Raw genomic sequence first — 8,879 nt, forward strand, 5'->3', positions numbered from 1 at the left:
ATTCCATTATATTATATTATATTATATTATATTATATTATATTATATTATATTTGGATTAGTCAAATCACTCATTCAGTCCAAAGTTTCTTTCTTTCTCTTTAACTTTTTTTGAAACCCTAGGTTATATTATACTATAATATATTATACTATATAGTATATATGTATTATATAATACTATATATTATCATATATAATAATATATATAATATAGTATGTATTATAGTATAGTATACTCCATTATATTATACTATATTATGTTATACTATGCTATACTGTACTATACTAAACTATATTATACTATTCTATACTCTGTGATATTATACTATATTATGTTATACTATATATACTATTTGAAATATAACACATTGTATTATATTATACTATTCTATATTGCATTGTACTATATTATATTATACTGTTATATTATACTATACTATATTGAATTGTATTGTATTATATTATACTATATTATATTATATTATACTCCGTTATGTTATACTATATTATGTTATACTATGCTATACTGTACTATACTAAACTATATTATACTATTCTATACTCTGTGATATTATACTATATTATGTTATACTATATATACTATTTGAAATATAACACACTGTATTATATTATACTATTCTATATTGCATTGTACTATATTATATTATACTGTTATATTATACTATACTATATTGAATTGTATTGTATTATATTATACTATATTATATTATATTATACTCTGTTATGTTATACTATATTATGTTATACTATGCTATACTGTACTATACTAAACTATATTATACTATTCTATACTCTGTGATATTATACTATATTATGTTATACTATATATACTATTTGAAATATAACACATTGTATTATATTATACTATTCTATATTGCATTGTACTATATTATATTATACTGTTATATTATACTATACTATATTGAATTGTATTGTATTATATTATACTATATTATATTATATTATACTCCGTTATGTTATACTATATTATGTTATACTATACTATACAATGTTATATTATACTATACTATATTATAGTATATTGTATTGTATATTATACTACACTATTATATAATATTTTATTATAACATAATAAATGTAATGTAAATTATATGTTTTATATATAGTAATATTACAATATCTTATATATAAATTATATGTAATTATAAAATACATGTTTATAACATTTATACACTTGCATATATAAAATTTATATATTTATATATAAATTATTATTTAAAATAAATTATACATATTATGTATAATATCTACAATAAATGTTTACATTTTATATATGAACTTATACATATTTATATATAAAATATAATATAATATATTATATTATTTTGTAGATATTATATAATATATTATTTTGTAAACATTTATTATTACTGTATTATATTTATTTATTACTTATTATTTATTTATTCTATGTGTTCTCAAAAGTGGATGTCACAACCGGACCTCAAAATACATGGACTTTGAAAAGCCTAAGCATCGGGTTCACATTTTTATTTTCCTACGAATTAGATGTCTGAAACATGAAACGTTGTCTTTGGGGGCAAAATGGATTTTCATGACAAAAACATGTAACTTAAATCATCATTCAATTTTTTTTTAATTTTTTAATGTTTATTTTATTTTTGAGAGAGATAGTGTGAGTGGTGGAGGGGCAGAGAGAGAGGGAGACACAGAATTCGAAGCAGGCTCCGGGCTCCGAGCTGCCAGCACAGAGCCCGACCCGGGGCTCGAACTCACAAACCCGGAGATCATGACCTGAGCTGAAGTTGGATGCTTAACCGACTGAGCCACCAGGCGCCCCATAATTTGTTTTTTTTTTTAATGAAAAAAAATTTCTCTTAAGTATGGGACCTGACACAGAGCTCAACCTCATGACCCTGATCACAATCTGAGCTGAGATCAAGGGTCACAATCTGAGCTGAGATCAAGGGTCACGACCTGAGCTGAGATCAAGTGTCAATCTCCTTAGCACATTGAGTCACCCAGGTGCCCGATGTTATTGCTTAATCGTAAGCGAGTATGAACTGATCTGTGCTGGCAAGATGCTGAACCAAATCACAGATCCTCCAAGGACCCAGCCCATACCCCCGAGCCCGCTTCGAGCAGAGACTTTGCTTCTTGAAAAACCTTAGGAAGCAGTCAGCAGTGTTAGAAATTTAATTTTAAGGGCGCCTGGGTGGCTCAGCCAGTTAAGCGTCCAGCTTCAGCTCAGGTCATGGTCTCCGGGTTTCATGAGTTTGAGCCCCACATGGGCTCTGCACTGACAGCAAGGAGCCCCTTGGGATTGTCTCTCTCTCCCCCTCTCCACCCCTCCCCTGCTTGCGCTGTCTCTGTTTCCCTCAAAATAAATAAACTAATTAAAAAAAAAACTTTTTCATAAAATAGAAATCATTTGTAACTCTTTTGTCTGGTAGAGAAGTATGATATAATAACCACCAGAAGAATTTCAAGCTAAAAACAGTAAAATGGTGTGGAGGTGCTATACTGGTAAACGGAAAAAAAGATTTCACAGAGAAGAAGCCGTTTAGACTTTCTGACTAGTGAATAGAAGCTTTTTCCTATTTGTACCTTTTTTTAAGAAAACACGGGCAAGATTGGATCTCGAATGAACAGTGACTGGTTGCGGAGGAAAGGATTAAAACGTGAGTATAACAGTGTTATCTTTAAACATCAGTATTCATAGAGCACTAGGATGGCCACTGACCTCTCCCGCGGGCACAGGGATAAAGCCGACAAAAGACCTGGGAAGACCCACACTGGCTTTGCCCCTGTGGCTTTAGAACATCCGTGTCGGTTCAGGGAAATCCTTACACGCCGTGAAACTCATTGTCCCCGGGTGGAAATGGAGGTCACGTGGCGCATTCAAAAACACCCTAATCTGTGCTACACGAGCTGAGCCGTCATGGTGGACCACTTCCCTCCAGATTTGGGGAACCCAGTCTCCTCTGTTCCCAGAAACCAGAAAGCTGGCCAAAGCCCTCAAAGCTCCCATTTACAGCCCCAAAGTTCTTTCTAGTCCTTGAGAATTAGTGTTCCGTCACTTGCTTTGCATATGCGCATATGAACCTACAAGAACAGAACACTGCCCCCCTCCTCCCAAAAAAGGCTCTTTTTGTGTCATTTTGTCATGGAAAAATACGCTCAAGAAAAAGCACAACTTCCAAGTGTGGCTTGATGGCGTTTCTGCTAGGTGAAAGGAACAGTGACACCACCCTCCAGTGCATCTAAATTGTGAAATATATCATATTGGCTTTTCCATTTCTCTTCCAATATTTGTAGGATTTCGAGTTTCGCTTCTTCTTTGACCCTCATATTGGAGGATCCTCTTTGACCTCCTTTCTGTCTCTGTCTCTTGGTGGGCAATCTACTTAGGAGTTTCAAGATGAAATGTGTTTCTCAGAGGGACAAACACCACTCTGTGGTGAAAACGAGGACAGAAATAGATCCGAGGAAAACAAAGAACTATGTGCATTTCAGTGTCGTAAAGAGGAGCTTGTTCAGAGGTATTTGTTACATGGTCAAGGATGAGTGGCAAAACCTAAGGTATTTAGACTGAATTAAATGCACGTTAAAGATGCATCGGTTTTATTTTTTTTCTAATTGATTTATTGGGGGGGGCACATAAGCGGGAGAGCGGCAGAGAGAGAGGGAAAGAGGGAATCCCAAGCAGGCTCCACACTGTCAGTACACAGCCTGTTCAGGGTCTCAAACCCAGGAACCATGAAATGATGACCTGAGCCGAAATCAAGAGTGAGACGCTTAACTGACTCAGCCACCCAGGTGCCCCTACACAGGTTTTATTTTTAAAACTTATGGGTCAAGGGCGCCTGGGTGGCTCAGTTGGTTGAGCGACTGACTTCGGCTCAGGTCACGATCTCACTGTTTGTGAGTTTGAGCCCCGCGTTGGGCTCTGTGCTGACAGGTCACAGCCTGAAGCCTGCTTTGGATTCTGTGTCTCCGTCTCTCTCTGTCCCTCCCCTGCTCATGCTCTGTCTCTGTCTCAGAAATATTAAAAAAAAAATAATAAAAAAAATTTTAAAAAAGTTATGGGTCAATTCATAAATATTTTAGAAGGAACAGTTTTAAATTATCAACATTATTGTGTAATAATTTACACAATATAAAATGGATGCAGGTTAATTAAATGTCAAGACCAATGACATGTGACAAGGAAAAAAATGTTGTTAATGTTAATGTTAATGGATTTTGCTTTCTGCAACGTTACATTACATTGCCGTTTTCTACAGTTTCACATAAATAGAAGATACTATACTACTGTACATACTCTTTTGGTGCTTTATTCCTTAATTCGAGGATACTGCGCTTGAAATTCATCTATGGGAGTTATACATCTGTGTTCTCTTCTTGTTCACTGTTGAGTACTATTCCATCCTAGGCAATTTGTTTATCTGTTCTTCTATCAATGAAAGATAGGATTTCTGTTACTCTCTCAATGGAATGGAAGTAGTTAATGGCTGTTACAAATACAATGTTTACCAGAAAGCCTAATGACCAAAGTTCAGAAGATAGAAAAAAAAACTCTGATAAAAATATGGAAAGGACTCAGTTCCATAAGAAGACAAACAAATCGATGCTGACGACATGAACACAGCATCCAACAAAGCTTGGGTCAGAAGATGTGTAATTCTACTCCTGTCTTTCACCACAATCTGTTCCCATCTGGCTAGTTAAAAGTGTTGCCCCACGCATGTTGAGGATCCCAACCCATGTGTTAAACTGTCTCCCGCTCTAGACTATCACACACACAAGCTGTGAGGAATCCAGTAATTTGGAAACTTTGGGACATAGAGTTTACAACTCTATGCTGTTCCTTAGATGTCAGACAAGCCTCACTGTCACTGATGTGACCGTGATGTGCAAGCATGATACCCATTTTATACATGAGTGGTTGTGTTTACAAGAAAGTTCAGACAACGTAGTCGTTGATTCATCTTTATTTTTCGTTTTGAAAATTATTTCATTTAGGATTTTCCTACGGTCGTAAGAGCACATCATGTAGATCTATCCTGTTGAGTTTTTACCTGCACTAAATAATACTGTTAACTACAGACACGATGTTACAGAATTTATTTATCTTGAAAACCTGAATGTTTATACGTGTTGAACAGCACCTCCCTATGCGTTTCTCCCCAAGCCTCTGGCAACTTCCATTATACTTCCGTGTTTCTACAAGTCTGACTAATTTAGATGCCTCATGGAGGCGGAACATTGCAGCCTTTGAATCTACCCTGTATTTAACCACTGAATGTGTGTCTGGCCCCAGAAAATCACCACGGGGCTACAGAAGAAAAAGATACCTTCCTAATTACTGGGGACATGGAGATAATTCTATGATAAAGAAACAATTATGTATTCTTCCCTAAAACACAGTGATGATTCTAAGTAACTCTGTGAGTCCAAGAGGTAAAATCCCATACTCGATGAATGCGAAATTCCTGTGGTCACTTTAATGGTAATAGTAGTTGTGTGAGATTTACATCATAAATCAATTCATGATGCCTATTATTAACCTTTAGTGAGGAGGGATGATTACCTAAATTTTTTGGTGAGATTACAAGGATGCCAGCAGGTGACTGTCCTCAGAGATGGGATGAGTTTGGCCTTGGGGCTCAGTTTACTCAGTAAGGTTTGTGAACTCACTTCTCTTAAGCAAGAAATAATACTCTTGTTCCACTTGTGCAAATATCCTTAGGAGAAAGAACCTATGTACTCTTATTAGCTCATAGACACTTAAAATATCCAGGATTCACCCATGAAACTGAGTCACAAAAGCATAATCGTGTCCCTGAAGATGGTTGAACTGAATTATTGCAATGTCTGATCCCCAAAACCATTGACTCAAAACCATTGCTCTGACTTCTACGTCAAGAACGCATGAACTAGCTCCTGACAGACCTGTCTTCCCAGAGATCACAGCTATAATCTCTATTCTAAATGCAAAAAAAACCACACCAAAACCCAACACATTAAGTAGTGAAGGATCTGGAGAGTGAACACAACAAGGCAGGTTCAGGATGAGAGTCAACATGTGGAAGGAGGGACCATCAAAAGGTGAGGTTTCCCAGGTTTCAAAACTTCTAATCTGAGAGTACCAGGGGCAGCTAAAGCTCGGGTAGGATTGGAGGGTAGAGCCCAAAATATCCAAAATGCATGTAAAGGAAGGTGAACATGACAGAAAGAAAAGAAAGGGCTTGAATGGGATCTCCGTAAACACTGCATATGAGTGCTGCCCAGATCTGTGTCTGATGTCAGAACCACACACATCCAGAGCAAACACAAAATGCCCAGTTAAAGAGAAAACATGGGGAAAAGACTGGCAGCTGAGCCGTTACCTAGTAGCCCGAGCTCTTGATTTGAGTCCAAACACGTTAATTCCCTGAGAAAACAAAAACATCAACACTCTTTCGATGAATATAAGAGACACCAGAATCCTCACTTTACCACTCACAATGTCCAAGATAGAATCCCGAATCACTCAGTCTACCTACAGTCAGGAGGACGTGAGCCACTCCCAAGAATAAAAGAAACAAAAATATCAACAGAAATCAACCCCAAGTTGGTTAAAACCATCTTGGTTTTTTGTTTTTTTTTTTTAATTTTTTTTTAATGTTTTTTATTCATTTTTGAGACAGAGAGAGACAGAGCGTGAGCAGGGGAGGGGCAGAGAGAGAGGGAGACACAGAATCTGAAGCAGGTTCTAGGCTCTGGGCTGTCAGCACAGAGCCCAACGCGGGGCTCGAACTCACAAACTGCGAGATCATGACCTGAGCCGAAGTCAGACGTTCAACCGACTGAGCCACCCAGGTGCCCCAAAACCATCTTGGTTTTAAAGATGGATGGTTTAAAGATGGTTGGTTTAAAACCATCCATCTTGGTTTTAAAGTCCTTGGTTTTAAAGGCCTTAAAGCAACTGTTATCTTTATGCCTAATGACGTAACGAAAAATACGTTCATAACAAAAACAAGGTTGGTAAGTCTAAATGTAATGAACTAAATGTAAACTCTAGAATCAAGCTATACAACTTCTATACTGAAAATGCCTAAAAACTAAATAGAGCACAAGGGGGAGACAGTCAATAATTTGAAAACATATCAGCAGAAATTATCCAATTTTCAGATCAGAAAGAAAAAACTGTAAAGGAAGTCTTACAGAACAATCTCAAAAAAGTCTAATTTGGAGTCACCAGAGAGAAGGAGAGAGAAAAAGGTGGAAGCATTATTTGAATAAATTAGAAAATACTCAAAATGTTTTGAAAGACAAACAATTTACAGATTCAGGAAGCTCAGGAGAACTGACATAGGATAAATATGAAGAAAAACATGTCTAGGCACATCATAAACAAAATGCTAAAAGCCAAATGTAGAAGGAAAATCTTGAAAGCAGCCTGAGAAAAATGATACATGAGATCCAAAGGAACATCAATTCAAATGACTGTCACATGCTTGTGAAAAAAAGGAGACATGGGGATTGATGTATTTAAAGGGCTAAAATAAAATAAAAATCAACAGATAAATCTGGAACCTGTGAAAATACCTGTCAAAAATCAAAATGAAATAACAGTTTTAGATGGACCTTAAGGAAAAAGTTAAAGCTAAGAGAACCCAACATCTAAAGACCTACACTACAAAAAAAAAAATACTAAAAAAATATCTTTAGTATGAAGGGTAATGATGCCTAATGAAAACACAAGTCCCCAGAAAGAGACAAAGAACATGAGAAATAGTCAATATTGAGCTAAGCAAAGAAGACTACTTTTTTCTCTTGATTTCTTTAAAATATACGTTGGGTTTAAAGCAAATAATTACACTACTGGGGGCTACATCATACACATAGTTGTAATACAACACCCAGAGCATAAAGAATGATGGAGTGCTGGCAAATAGATATATGGAGTAGCAAAGTTTCTCCATTTTATGGGAAGTGATGAGATTAACTCTCATTAGACCATAAGCTCAACACATATATTAGAATTTCTAGATCCTTCACTAAAAAATGCAAAAGAGGAATATAAGAAAGACCAAAGATAAAAGAATATTCTAATTTTTTAATGTTTCTTTATTTTTGAGAGAGAGAGAGAGAGCAGGGGAGGGGCAGAGAGAGAGGAAGACACAGATTCCGAAGCAGGCTCCAGGCTTTGAGCTGTCAGCACAGCTCACCGAGCTCAAACTCACGAACTGTGAGATCATGACCTGAGCCAAAGTTGGATGCTCAACCAACTGAGCCACCCAGGCACCTCAAAAGAATATTCTAAAAGAAAATAAAATAATCGAGTAACCCAAAAAAGACAGAAGTGTAGCAACAGATGGCACAAACAGAATTGGAAGATGCAAACCCAAGCATATCAATAATTACACTAAATGTTAATGGACAAAACATTCCAATTAATACCAGAGATTATCAAAATGGATTTAAAAAAAAAGCAAGACCCAATTATATGATGTCTAAAAGAGAGGCACTTTATTTTCTTAATTAATTTTTTTTATTTGGGATTAGTTGACACACAATGAGAAGCACTTTATTTTTAGTTTTTAATTTTTTTAATGTTTATTTTATTTTTTGAGAGAGAGAGAGAGAGAGAGAGAGAGAGACAGAGACAGAGCATGAGCAGGGGAGGGGCAGAGAGAGAGGGAGACACAGAATCTGAAGCAGGCTCCGGGCTCCGAGCTGTCAGCACAGAGCCCGACATGGTGCTCAAACTCACACACCGTGAGATCATGACCTGAGCTGAAGTAAGACACCTAACTGACTGAGGCACCCAGGCGCCCCGAGAAGCACTTTAAATATAAAGCCACACATTGGTTAAACTGATGAGGAAAA

This window comes from Panthera onca, chromosome Y (assembly GCF_046562875.1).
Source record: "Panthera onca isolate mPanOnc1 chromosome Y, mPanOnc1 haplotype 2, whole genome shotgun sequence".
In the NCBI taxonomy this organism is placed as follows: domain Eukaryota; kingdom Metazoa; phylum Chordata; class Mammalia; order Carnivora; family Felidae; genus Panthera; species Panthera onca.